This window comes from Bos indicus x Bos taurus, chromosome X, assembly GCF_003369695.1.
Source record: "Bos indicus x Bos taurus breed Angus x Brahman F1 hybrid chromosome X, Bos_hybrid_MaternalHap_v2.0, whole genome shotgun sequence".
Taxonomy (NCBI): Eukaryota; Metazoa; Chordata; class Mammalia; order Artiodactyla; family Bovidae; genus Bos; species Bos indicus x Bos taurus.
In genome coordinates, this window is record NC_040105.1 from 24316186 (window position 1) to 24328451 (window position 12266).

The following is a 12266-nucleotide window of genomic DNA, read 5'->3' on the forward strand; positions in this document are numbered from 1 at the left end:
TGATGAATTCTAACAAAAATTTAAGGAAGAAATAACAATTCTCTACAATCTCTCCCAAAAAATATGAGCAAAAGGAATACCTCCTAATTCCTTTTCTGTGAGATGAGTATTACACTTGAATATCAAAATCAGATGAAGAAACTAAGAGAAAAAAATTTAACACAATGCCTCTCATGAACATAGAAGCAAAATCCCCAACAAAATATAAGGAAAGAAACCTAACAATCCATAGAAGTAATTACATACTATATCTAAGTAGGATGCATTTCAGATGTGCAACATTTGAAAATCAGTAATAATAAATCATAATAACAATAGTTTAAAGAAGATAATCACAAGGTGAGATCAACAGATGAAGGAAAAAAATCATCTGATAAAATCCAACACCCACATTCATCATAAAAATTCTCAGCAAACTAGATACAGACAGGCATTTCCTCAGCTTCATATGCTGCTAAGTCGCTTCAGTCTTATCCGACTCTGTGCGACCCCATGGACGGCAGCCCACCAGGCCCCGCCAACCCTGGGGTTCTCCAGGCAAGAACACTGGAGTGAGTTGCCATTTCCTCCTCCAATGCATGAAAGTTAAAAGTGAAAGTGAAGTCGCTCAGTCGTGTCTGACTCTTAACGACCCCATGGACTGCAGCCTACCAGGCTCCTCTGTCCATGGGATTTTCCAAACAAGAGTACTGGAGTAGGGTGCCATTGCCTTCTCTCAAGCTTCATATACAACATCTGAAAAGAAATACAGGTAAAACATCATACTTCATAGTCAGAAGACAGATACTCTCACACTAAGGTGAGGAACAAGGCGAGGACATCCCTTCTCACCATGCATATTCAACACTGTACTAAAAGTCCTAGCCAATGCAATGAGATAAGAGAAGGAAGCAAAAGATACAGATATTTGGAAGGGAAAAATGGAATTATAATCATCAACAATAAGAAAACTCCTGGCATTAATAAGCCAGGAGTATATGTTAATAAGGTTAATATATTATCGATATATAACTACTATATAATTAATATATTAATAAGATTAATACATAATAGTTAATTCTTTTCCAATAAAGAGATGGAACTTGGAATTCAAAACCTAACACCATTCACATTAGCACCAAAATATATTAGAAATAATTTTTAAAATAATATGTATAAGATTTACATGACTAAAACTCATAGACTGCACTGAAAAAAATTAAAGAAGATCTATATACATAGACACGCCATGTTCATAGATAGGGAGATGCTATATTGTTGAGATCTCACTTATTGCGAACTAAACCTAGATACTTAACGCAATTCTGTTTAAAATTCCAGCAAGATAGCTTGTAGATAGCAGCCAACAACTTAAATTTTATGTCAAAAATGAAATGATCCATAATACCCACTGAAGTCAATATTAAAGGCCAAAGTTAGAGAATTGATATTACTGGATTTCAAAACTTACTTTAAAGCTACAATACTCAAGACTGTATGCTATTAATAGAATAATAGACAGATCAATGACACAGAACAGAAAATCTAGAAACAGACACCTCAAACACAACTGACCTTTAACAAAGGCGCAAAGGCAATTCAATGGAAAAGGACATCTTTTAAACTTACAGCCCTGGGATAACTAGACATACATATCTAAGAAAAATGAATCCACATACAAACTCTAAACCTTTCAAAATAATTAACTCAAAGGGAATCACAGACCTAAAGGAAAAACTCACAATTTAAAAAAAATTGCAGGGACATCCCTGGCAGTCCAGTGTTTAAGAATCAACACTTCCACTGCTGTGGTAAGAGGACTGATCGCTGGTCAGGGACTAGGATTGTACATGCCATATGCAATAGGCAAGAAAATCTAGAATATAACACGGGGCCAAAACTTGAGTTTGGTAATGAGATTTTAGGCACACACCAAAAGCACAGACCATGAAAGAAAATAATAAGCTGAACCTTGTTAATATTAAAAACTTCATTCTGCAAAATATACTAATAAGAGATTGAGAAAGAAAGGCCACAAAAGGGTAGTTATAAATCTATTTTCAGGGAAAGAATGGAGACACAGACATAGAGAACAGGCATGTGGACACATCGTGGGAAGCAGACAGTGAGACGAATTGAGAGAGTGGCGTGGACAAATATACACTACCATGTGGACAACAGGCATGAGGGGGAAGTTTCTGGGTGACACAAGGAATCACCTCTGTGACGACCTAGAGGGGTTAGGTCAGGGGTGGGAGGGAAGTTCATGAGGGAGGAGATATATGTATACTTATAGCTGCTTCATACAAGAGAACCTGACACATCATTTAATTATCTTCTAATTAAAAATAATTGTTAAAAAAATCTATGCATTTAAAAACTAGAAAAAAAATCTGGAGAAGTACATATAGCCACTAGAGTTATATACAACAGTGCAAATGTATAAAAGTCAGAAGTGATGAAAAGCAAAAGATCACAGTAACAATTTGATTCTTGAATTAAAAATCTTAGAAAACAGGACAGGAAATATTCAAACATGTAAGAGACTTCAAAAATCTGGAATAAAAAAAAGATCACGGCAGCAAAATCATCCAATTGGTCTGGAAGAATCAACAGTTACTTACACCAAGTAACAGAAAATACACCATAAACAGAAGCAACCATAGTAAAAATTTACCTACAAAGAAACTTTAGAGAAATGTATACAGTCTTCATGGAGGCAACAAGATGAATTTCCTGAGAGTCTTAGAAAAAAGAAGGCTAGAACAGAATAGTATGTTATGTATATTTATGAAGAACAGATATTGTAAGACTGTCAATTTTCTGTAACTCTTTTACAGATTTAGTGCCACAGTGAGGGTAGCTGAGACCACAGTGAAACATGGTGTGCTGCTTTTTGTACTCAGAAGTAACCACGAAATCTTATGGAAGGAATGAAGAAAACTATTAACAAAAATGAAAATATAAAATTAAATAATCCCTGATGGACATTAAGTCTCCACTGAACTTGACCCTATGTGTGCCCAGGTGGGGGAGTACTTAAGAGACTGGCACAGACGTGCAGCCTGCAAGGGAAGCAGACAACAGGATCAGCTGCAAAAGGCTTTAAACTTGAGCCTCGGATTCTTCCACTCTGCCCTGGGATCATGAATCTCCACTGCTTCACTGAAGGAATCTGAGGCAGCATCTCCGAGGCCCCATGCCAGGACCATGGGACACCAAACTTTGGCTTGGATGTGGCAGTGTGGTCCAGATCATGAAATAAGCAGCACAAAGTTTGTTGTGTGTGGGCTTAATCACTCACTTGTGTCTGACTCTTTGTGACCCCATGGACTGTAGCCCACCAGGCTCCTCTGTCCAAGGGGAAACTCCAGGCAAGATTACCAGAGTGGGTTGCCATGCCCTCCTCCAAGGGGTCTTCCAAACCCACGGACTGAACCCAGGTCTCCCCACCGCAGGCAGATTCTTTACTGTCTGAGCCACCAGGGAATGCTAGTGGATGAGAAGTGGCCCTTTTAAATGATCACCTTAATAGACTATCACCCAGGGACTAAAAGAGAAAAGTTAGTATCACAGTAACTGTACAAAACGATGGAACTTCATCTCAGAACTTTTGAGCAATGACCCTGCAATCGACTGACAGCCCACAGTGAGAACTGTCAGGCTAAGAAGCCCCTTCACTTGCTCTTCTGGAATTGGGGACAGGGGTGGACTTATACCAGAAAGGGAAGGATTTCCAGGCCCTGTCAGCAGTCAATATGAATGAAGTTTCTGAGTGAGACGTGAGGGGTTCCACACCACAGAAGACAGTCTCCCATCCTTCCCTCTCAGCTCATCTTACCTGTAGCAGCCATTTCCAGGAAGCCTCGGGTAGAAATGGTGGGAAGAGACGTATGTGCACTTCATACCAGGAGACTCGGGGGTTCACATCTTCCATATGAGGCCTTGGCCTCACGTCAGCAGATGGGATGTAGCCCAGCATCTACAGGGGTTAAGGCAAGGCATGGAGAATGACAGAGCTTCGCTTACTACAGAAGAGGGAGCCGGAGAGAGCCAAAGAGAGCCTTCGGTGTTGGTCTCATGGGCTCCAGAAAGGTTGTTAGGCTTGGGCTCCCCAATTCTTCGTTGGGAGTGCTGACACAAGTGAGAGGCATGGAGAGAGACAGCTGTCAGTTCAGGACAGGGATGTCCCAGGACCCCTTAATAGTCAAGGGAAAGTCCATGTGCCAATCCTGTGAGAAGCACCCCCGGAATCCCTTCAGTCCAGGTCCTACCCCTGCTGTCCTCCTGGAGCCCAGATGTGCATGACAGGAAGTGACGTCCTCCTAAGCACACTGGGGGAGTGATGCCATCCTTGACAGTGCCATTATCTCTGAGAACTGCCGTTGAGGGTGGCCAGAGGGAGCAGTCCCAAGTGTCATCGGGTGTCAAGATCAGAGGTGATGTGAGTTACGAGTGCAGGGACATGTCTCTGTACCCGCATTCCCTCTTCCCTCTGCAAAAAGGGGGCCGCACAGCCTCCAGCCACCCTACCCCTGCATTCAAACCAGAGGTTCCAGCCTAGCTCTTAGGCCACAAGACCATCCACTAACCCCTAAGGGGTCTTGGAAAAGAATGCCTCGGTCAGGCTCTGCTGGACCCCAGCTCTGCTCAGCAGAGGAAGGGCCACGAGCCCTGTCAAGTGAAAGAGGGACCCTTGGGGGGACTGAGGGTCCCCATACACCAGAACGGCAGCCATGTGTAACCCCCACTCACTGCAATTTGGCTGCAGATTATCCGGCTGAAGGGCTCCCTCACTGCGACCTCGGACACGGGACACTTGGAGAAGAGGGGACTTTGGTCTGAGGGGCTAGCAGCTGGTCAGTAGAGGGAGGATGTCAGGGTTCGGGAAGAGTCAGGATGAGGGCCATCTTCCCCAACAAACGGGTGACTCAGGAACCTCCCTTCTGCTTAGCGCTTCCCCCCGGCCAAACATCGGGAAGGGGGACGGCGTCAATTTCAGACAGGAGAGGGAACAGCCTGGGTCCGGGAGAGGGGGCATTGGATATGGGGATGTCTCGCCCCAATTTTCATCCTGAGTCTGAATGTCAGCTGAGAGGACCTGCCTCCCCTGCCAGCCCCCACTGGTCCCCTTTTTAACGCCTAGGCAGGACTGTGTGCTGCACCCCAGGGCTCACTCTCCATTGCTACTCAGTGGTCTCAGGGGACAGGCTGACCAGGAAAACAGGAGCCCTGTGGGTCCTAGAGCACTGGCCTCCAGGACCCCTCAGAGGGGGCTTCCATTCAAGCCAGGGAGGACTCTCCTCGCTGAAGGTTCTCCCAGCATGTCCTTGTCCCTCCTCCAGGTGCCTTCCTGCCTGCTTTCCTGCTCGCACTCCCACCTGCAGTCCCTGACCTGCTGTCACCATGCCTCGGAGGCACAAGAGCAAGTCTCATGCCCGAGGGAAATGCCAACAGGTCTGGGGGGACACTCAGGAGGCCCAGGCCAGTGCTGCTGCAGCCACAAAGGAGCAGTGACCCTCCTCCCCTTCTTCTGCCCCTCAGGGTTCTTTCCCAAACTCCCCTGCTGCCGGTGATTGCCAGGAGCTTCAGGGAGCCATGGTCCCTAGCTCTCCTGATGCAGGGCCTTCATGTGCAGCATCTGATGAAGGTGTCCAGGGCCCCGAGGAGGAAAGTGCAGGTGCCTCCCAGGAAGCCCCTGCCACTCAGAGGCCTTGCAAAGATGCTCTGGCCAGGAAGGCCAGGATACTGGTGGAGTTCCTGCTGGAGAAGTACACCAAGAAGTAACCCATCATGCAGAGCGCCCTGATGAAAACCGTCAGCAGGAAGTACAGGCAGCATTTCCCTGAGATCCTCAGTACAGTCCGTGAGTGCGTGGAAGCTGGTCTTTGGCCTGGAGATGAAGGAAGTCGACCGTAGAGGGAACATCTACACTCTCATCAGGAAGCTAAACCTCAGGGGAAACAATCGTCTGCGTCATGAGGGGGCCCTACCCAAGTCTCCTCATGGTGCTCCTGGGGGTCATCTTCATGAATGGTAACCGCACCAATGAGGAGGAGGTCTGGGAATTCCTCAGTATGTTGGGGGTCTATGCTGGGAGGAGGCACTGCATCTTTGGGGAGCCCAGAAGGCTCATCACCAAATATCTGGTGCAGAAGGAGTACCTGAACTACCGCCGGGTACCCAATAGTGATCTTCCGCACTACAAGTTCCTGTGGGGCCCGAGAGCTTGTGCTGAGACCAGTAAGATGAAGGTACTGGAGGTTCTAGCCAAGTTCCATGGTAGGGTCCCTAGTTCCTTCCCAGAACTCTACGATGAGGCTCTGAGATCAGGCGGAGACATCAGGACTGAGAGGTGCGGCCAGGGCTCCAACCATGGCTGAGGCCAGTGCCCCAACCATGGCTGAGGCCAGTGCCCCTTCCAGGGCCAAGTCCTGCAGCTCCTCCCACATCTAGGGAGGGGGGCAGGGCACTTTGTTCCCTTTGTTGGAAGAGAGCAGTCAAGCTCCTAAATAGTTCAGAGTAGTAGGGGTGGAGGGAACAAAATCCATATCTTCTTACAGTTTAAATGGTAAGTGAGTTTAGGTCTAGTTTGTTTTAGCAAAATATGTATCTGTTTTCTTGTATTCACATGAGAAATACCTAATGAACGATGATTTAAATTAGAAATGTAAAGAGGAGTATTTTCAAATGTTCTTACTTTTGATAAGGTGTATTGTGCTTCAGAATTCAAATGTATGAATCATATAAATCATAGTTTCCAGCTGTTTAATGTTTTAAAAGTTTGTGTATTTGTAAAACACACTGAAAGTACTGAATATATTGTTCACAATGCAAAGAAGATAACGTGGCATTAGAAGAGAATTTTTCTTGAAGAGTAGTCAAGCTTCTAAAGGGTGCATGGTAGTGGAGGTTAGATCACATTTCTTTAGATCACATTTCTCTTTCTCTTTCACATGAGTAACTTCTACATATTATTTGTTTCATTTTTTTTCCCCAAATATTTTTACTTCTAAGAGGTTGTTTCTCCTCAGAGTATTAATTTGGTAATGATACTGCTGTCATGTTCATTGCTGTTTTAAAAGTTTTAAAGGTACAGTTTTGGTAGGTATAAAAGAAATTCAGGAGCCATCTATATTGTCTTTATGATCTGAAAGTAGGTAACATAGCACTGCAAGAGTGATTTTCATGCTAATGTGAAAGAAGACCACAGAAACTATTGAGAAACAAAAAGAAAATGGAGAAAAGAATAGAGTAAAAAGTCTTTAAGTTGTGGTTTACCTTCTTTCTTTTAAACTTCCTTTTAGAAAAAATAAAAAATACTTTGACGTATTTAGCTCATTTAAGAATATTTGTTTCTTTTGTCCTAATTTACTGCATATTCTCTGCTCTCTCCTGGATTAAAAGTTAACTCAGGTGGGAAGGTGGTATTTGAGTGGTTCATTGTAATCATAACTTCCACTTATTACAAACCAATACTTAATCAGTATGCCACTGCTTTATATGTAGAACATGCATTCCAGCATTCATGCAGGATCAGATTTAGCAGACTCCATTTGTGAATGGATAACTTGCAAATTTCTCAAGTTCATAAACTGATGAAGTGACCTTTTTGGACTAGTCCCCCTATCTGGATTCGTGCAGAGCCCACAATGTGCCACTTCTCCCAGCCTAAGCCAGACATCATGTCTTTTCATTCATTTTTCCTCTAAACACTCCAAAAAATGTGTCTAGTTGGATACATGGGGCCATGTCCCAAAGAACTGTTTTGGAATAAAGTTTAAAAAATGCTGATAAATGAATGGTATGAAAGAAGACAAAACTACTCAGGGACAATGTGGTCATGAACACATGCAGTGTCAGATACCCTGAAAAGATCAATATGCCCTCATTTATCCTTCTTAATTCTCAGGGACATAAAAGCCTTAGCTCAAGCGCTGTGTCCTCAGGTCAATGGATGGAAGAGTCCCAGCATCTGATACTTATCAAGGGGAAGATTTTAGAACACTAGGGGTCCCACAAACTATATCCTGCTTCTTGCCTTGTGTGGCCATGGGGAGAGCAGTCTGTCTGAGGTGTTCTTTCCTTTCCTACAGGGCAAGGGTGGGAGGGGTTCTCAGGAAGTTGAGTGCCTTGGTCTTGTGACAGCAGCTCCAATTCTGCCCAAGTAGGAGATCCTAAGAGGCCTTCATAGGATTTACAGTGAGGACACTGGGTGCTGATGAGTGGACACCCCCCCCCCCCGCCCATTGCAAGGGGGATGGCACAGAGGAACAGGCAAGGGTAGCCAGGGAGTAGTTCTCTCACCTCCCCTTCTGTTGTCTCAAGAGGGCAAAAGCCTTGGCCACAGGTCAGCTGATTCAGCCAGTAGAGAGGGTGGATTCCCATATGCTACTGGAAGTCAAGGTAAGAAACCTGATCTAAGACTGGGGGACCACTGACTCCAGAAGAGAGTGGAGCACTAGAATGTTTTCCTCCAAAGAAGGCCCCAGTAGCTTTGCACACATCTGGCTCATCCTGTCTTCCAATCCAGAACTTCCAAGAAAGTAATGCCTTTGTTCTGAGGAGCACAGCCTCAGGTGAGCAGAGGCTGCAGTCTGGGTCTGGTCAGGAGTGAGGATGAGGTCCCTGAACGAGGGCAAGAGGACCACTCAGCCCAGAACAGGGGAGACTGTGGAGGCCCAACCCTGATATCAGCCCTATGAGACCCAGGAGAAAGCTTTCTGGCTGAAGTATTCTCTTTCCACTGGAGTGGTCTCAGGGAGGTGAGATCCTTGGTCTACTGGGAGAAGCCTCACTTCAGTACAGAGTGGAAGCTAGTGACTCCAAATGAGAATAAAGGGACTGCACCTAGAACATAGCTCCACCCCTCTACACCTCGCACTCAAAAATTTGGGAACATGGGCATGATGCCCCCCACACATTTCTTTTTAGAGCATCTCAGGAGGTATGGTGCTGGGGCTCAGGGCTCAACCTCAGGACGAATTTCAGTTCATGCCAAGAGTCAAGTAGAGGATCATGAGGACTAAAGGATCCACTCACACTATACCACTTTTACAGAATCCCTCCCCTAGGGTCAGCCATGGGTGACCACAGGTTGGCAGCCCTCACATCCTCCGAGGAGGTCTCAGGGAATTTAAGGCTGTCGCATGAGAGGACAGGTCTCGTTAGGAGATGGGAAGTCAGTGTGAGGACCTGGAGAGAGGACAGTAATAGTGAAGAGAGGGAGGAAATACAGGTCTTCCTAGGAGCCTGACTGAGGACAGGTGCAGCCAGCCATCAGAAGGCCTCAATTTCCAGTCACAGCTTTCTGGCCTGAGAGACCACAGGTAGATGTGGTAACTTAGGCAACCTCTGCTTTCTTCTATTGGGTCTCAGAGAGTGGTGGGCCTTACTCTGAGCATATGTCCTCAGGTAAAATGATAGGAGCTGCAAGACCTCCCAGCAGTTCCCAGAGGACACCTGGTCATTTCCCCAGAGGAGCTTCAAGTAACCCTTGATGTGGCAGGGAAGACACTTCTTTCATACGTGGGTCAGCTTCTCTGTGCAGACTGATTTCCCTGGGCCTTTGTCCTTCCAATCCTCCATGATAAAGGGAATTGAAGGAAGGCTTCAAACCAAGTGGCGTGCTCCTCCCCTCAAGTCCTTGCTAGGAAAGTTTACCTTTGATGTTTCTGCACATGCAGGACTGCTCCTTCCACTTGTTGGGAAGAAAATTGCTCACTAAATTCTAGACAATAGTCCAAGTTGGAGACTTTCATTAGAAGGCTCCCACCAAGAGAAACGACAGCTCTTGGCTCGGGGAGCCTGCCTCCATATGACAGTGATAGAATAGCATAGGATACAGGTAGCTGTCCCAGGTGATTCTATGGAAAAGAATCTACGTGCGATACAGGAGATGAAGGTTTGATCGCTGTTCTGGAATATCTCCTGGAGGAGGAAGTGGCTACCCATTCCAGTATTCCTGCCTGGAGAATCCCATGGACAGAGAGCCTGGAGTGCTGCAGTTCATGGGGTTGCAAAGAATCAGACATGAATGAGGGCTTGAGCACAGACAGACAGACTGGTAGATCTAGAAGTCTAGGAGGGGAATAGAGGTAGAGAAACATAGGAACAATTGGTAGACAATTGGAAGTTAACATTGTTCAAGAAAGGTATCAGAATGTAGTGGAAGAAGGCAGGTTTGTTTAAATATAAAGCCATAAATAATACATGAGATGTTCCCCAGGCCTTTAGGTAAAACAGGAATGTCATGACCCTTCTATCCATTTGAAGAAGTTCTACAATAATCCAAGTTTGACCTCATAAGGTCAGATACTCTCCTGCTCCAAATGAATTGGGAGGCAGTGATGTAAGCCTGACCTGTACTCAAAGAAGGCAGTCTTTCCTAGTCCTCCACTTTTCATTGACTATAGAATGTATTCCACTTAATCCTCCAGGCAGAGCTCCGTCACCTGACCGCTTGCATCTATTATAAGCATCACATATAAATTAATCTATTTCTGCCTAACACTTTGCCTCTTGCTGAATTCCTTCTGTGCTGGGACACAAACAACCTGAGCTGCCCTAAGTCCAGCTACCAGGTGAGTGATTCTAATTAAAAGACCATGGTTCAAGACCCAAACTGGATTTTTGGGGAGTTGGAGTCCTGGCCATGTGGATTTGAGTCAAAACCTGGTGTGATAGGTTTCAGCTGGAGGAGGTCTCCTTGCCACCCCTTTGAAAATTTTAAACTATGGCCTGTTAAACTGGCTCATAGGGTTAGAATGAAAGTCACTTTCTTCTGCATTTCTCGGCACCTAGACTCCCCAATATCTTTGCCTTTGGGTGTCCAAATCCAGACACTGTATGCCATGAATGCCTCCACTTTATGTTTATAAAATTTAAGCTGAAAGTTTCCACAGGATAGGTTGAGAATGGACAAAAAAAGAAAACAAAAGAAATTGAGCTAAAATTTTTCTGGCTACCTTCTGAAATATGGCTGTCCTGGTGCCTCAGATGGTAAAGAAACTACCTGAAATGGCAGGAGACTGGGGTTCAATCCCTGGATTGGGAAGTTCCTCTGGAGAAGGGAATGGCAACCCACTCCAGTATTCCTGCCCAGAGAATCCCATGGACAGAGATCCTGGAGGGCTACAATCCATGGGGCCACAATGAGTCAGTCATGACTTAGAGACTGAACAACAACAGCAATCTCCTAACACTTCTTCTACTTTACCATTTCTTGCTGCAACTAGTGAAGCCCATGCATCCTAGAGCCTGTGCTCCACAGTTAGAGAAGCCACCACAATGAGAAGCCAGTGCTTCCCAACGAAGGGTAGCCCCTGCTCCTTGAAACTAGAGAACACACATGCAGCAATGAAGAGCCAGCACAACCAAAATTAAATACATAAATAATTTCTTAAAAAAAATACTCAGGGAAGACACAACGGCCCCTGGGGCGAGAACTGAACCACATTCTTCCCAGCAAGATCACAGGTGAGGGATGCCACAGCCATGAAAAGGCCATAAGGGAATTAAGTGACACCCAAAGCCCCTTATGAGCATTCGTCATTTCCTTTTCAGATGGGTAACTGACTGTCCATCACTGAAGACGTGCCCTTAGGATTCCAGCGAGGTCCCTTATGTCCAGGTCTTCCTTGCCTTTAGGAAAAACTCTGAACTTTGAAAGACTTGCCAGGTAGACTCTGCTGGCTTGGCAATGTTTAATTTGTCTACAAAAGCCCTTCCCCTTCTCCAGATGATACTAACCATCAGCAAGCCACTGAGCCCTGTTCACAGGAAGTTTTTCTGGACAAAAGAAGGAGCCTCTTGGACCACAGACTTCTTTTGCATTTGTACTCAGCATTGAACACCACTACTCCTGGCCCCCATCACCAATGATTTGCCCTCTAACCTGGGGCTCCAGAAATCCTTAAACTCTATCCACCTCAGGAAGGCATAGGGCCCACCAGACTTCCATAAGAATCCAAGTTCCCTTCTCCATGTAGGATCTCAGTTGGATAAAAAAGATTAGGGAAAATTCTCAGATGACCCCAAAAAATATCTAGACAAGTTTAGACATCTATGACTTTTGAATTAACCCAGAAGGACATTTATATCATCCTTGCTCAGACACTCTCTCAGGCAGAAAGGACAACTATATACAGATTCTGCACTCAGCTGGGAGACAGCTATCACATGACAAACTCCCAACCATTTCCCATGGGAACGATGGCTGTTCCCTGTTCAGAATCTAATTGGGAGTGTAATACTTGTGCCAGGTTAGCAGCCAGGGATGCTTTGTC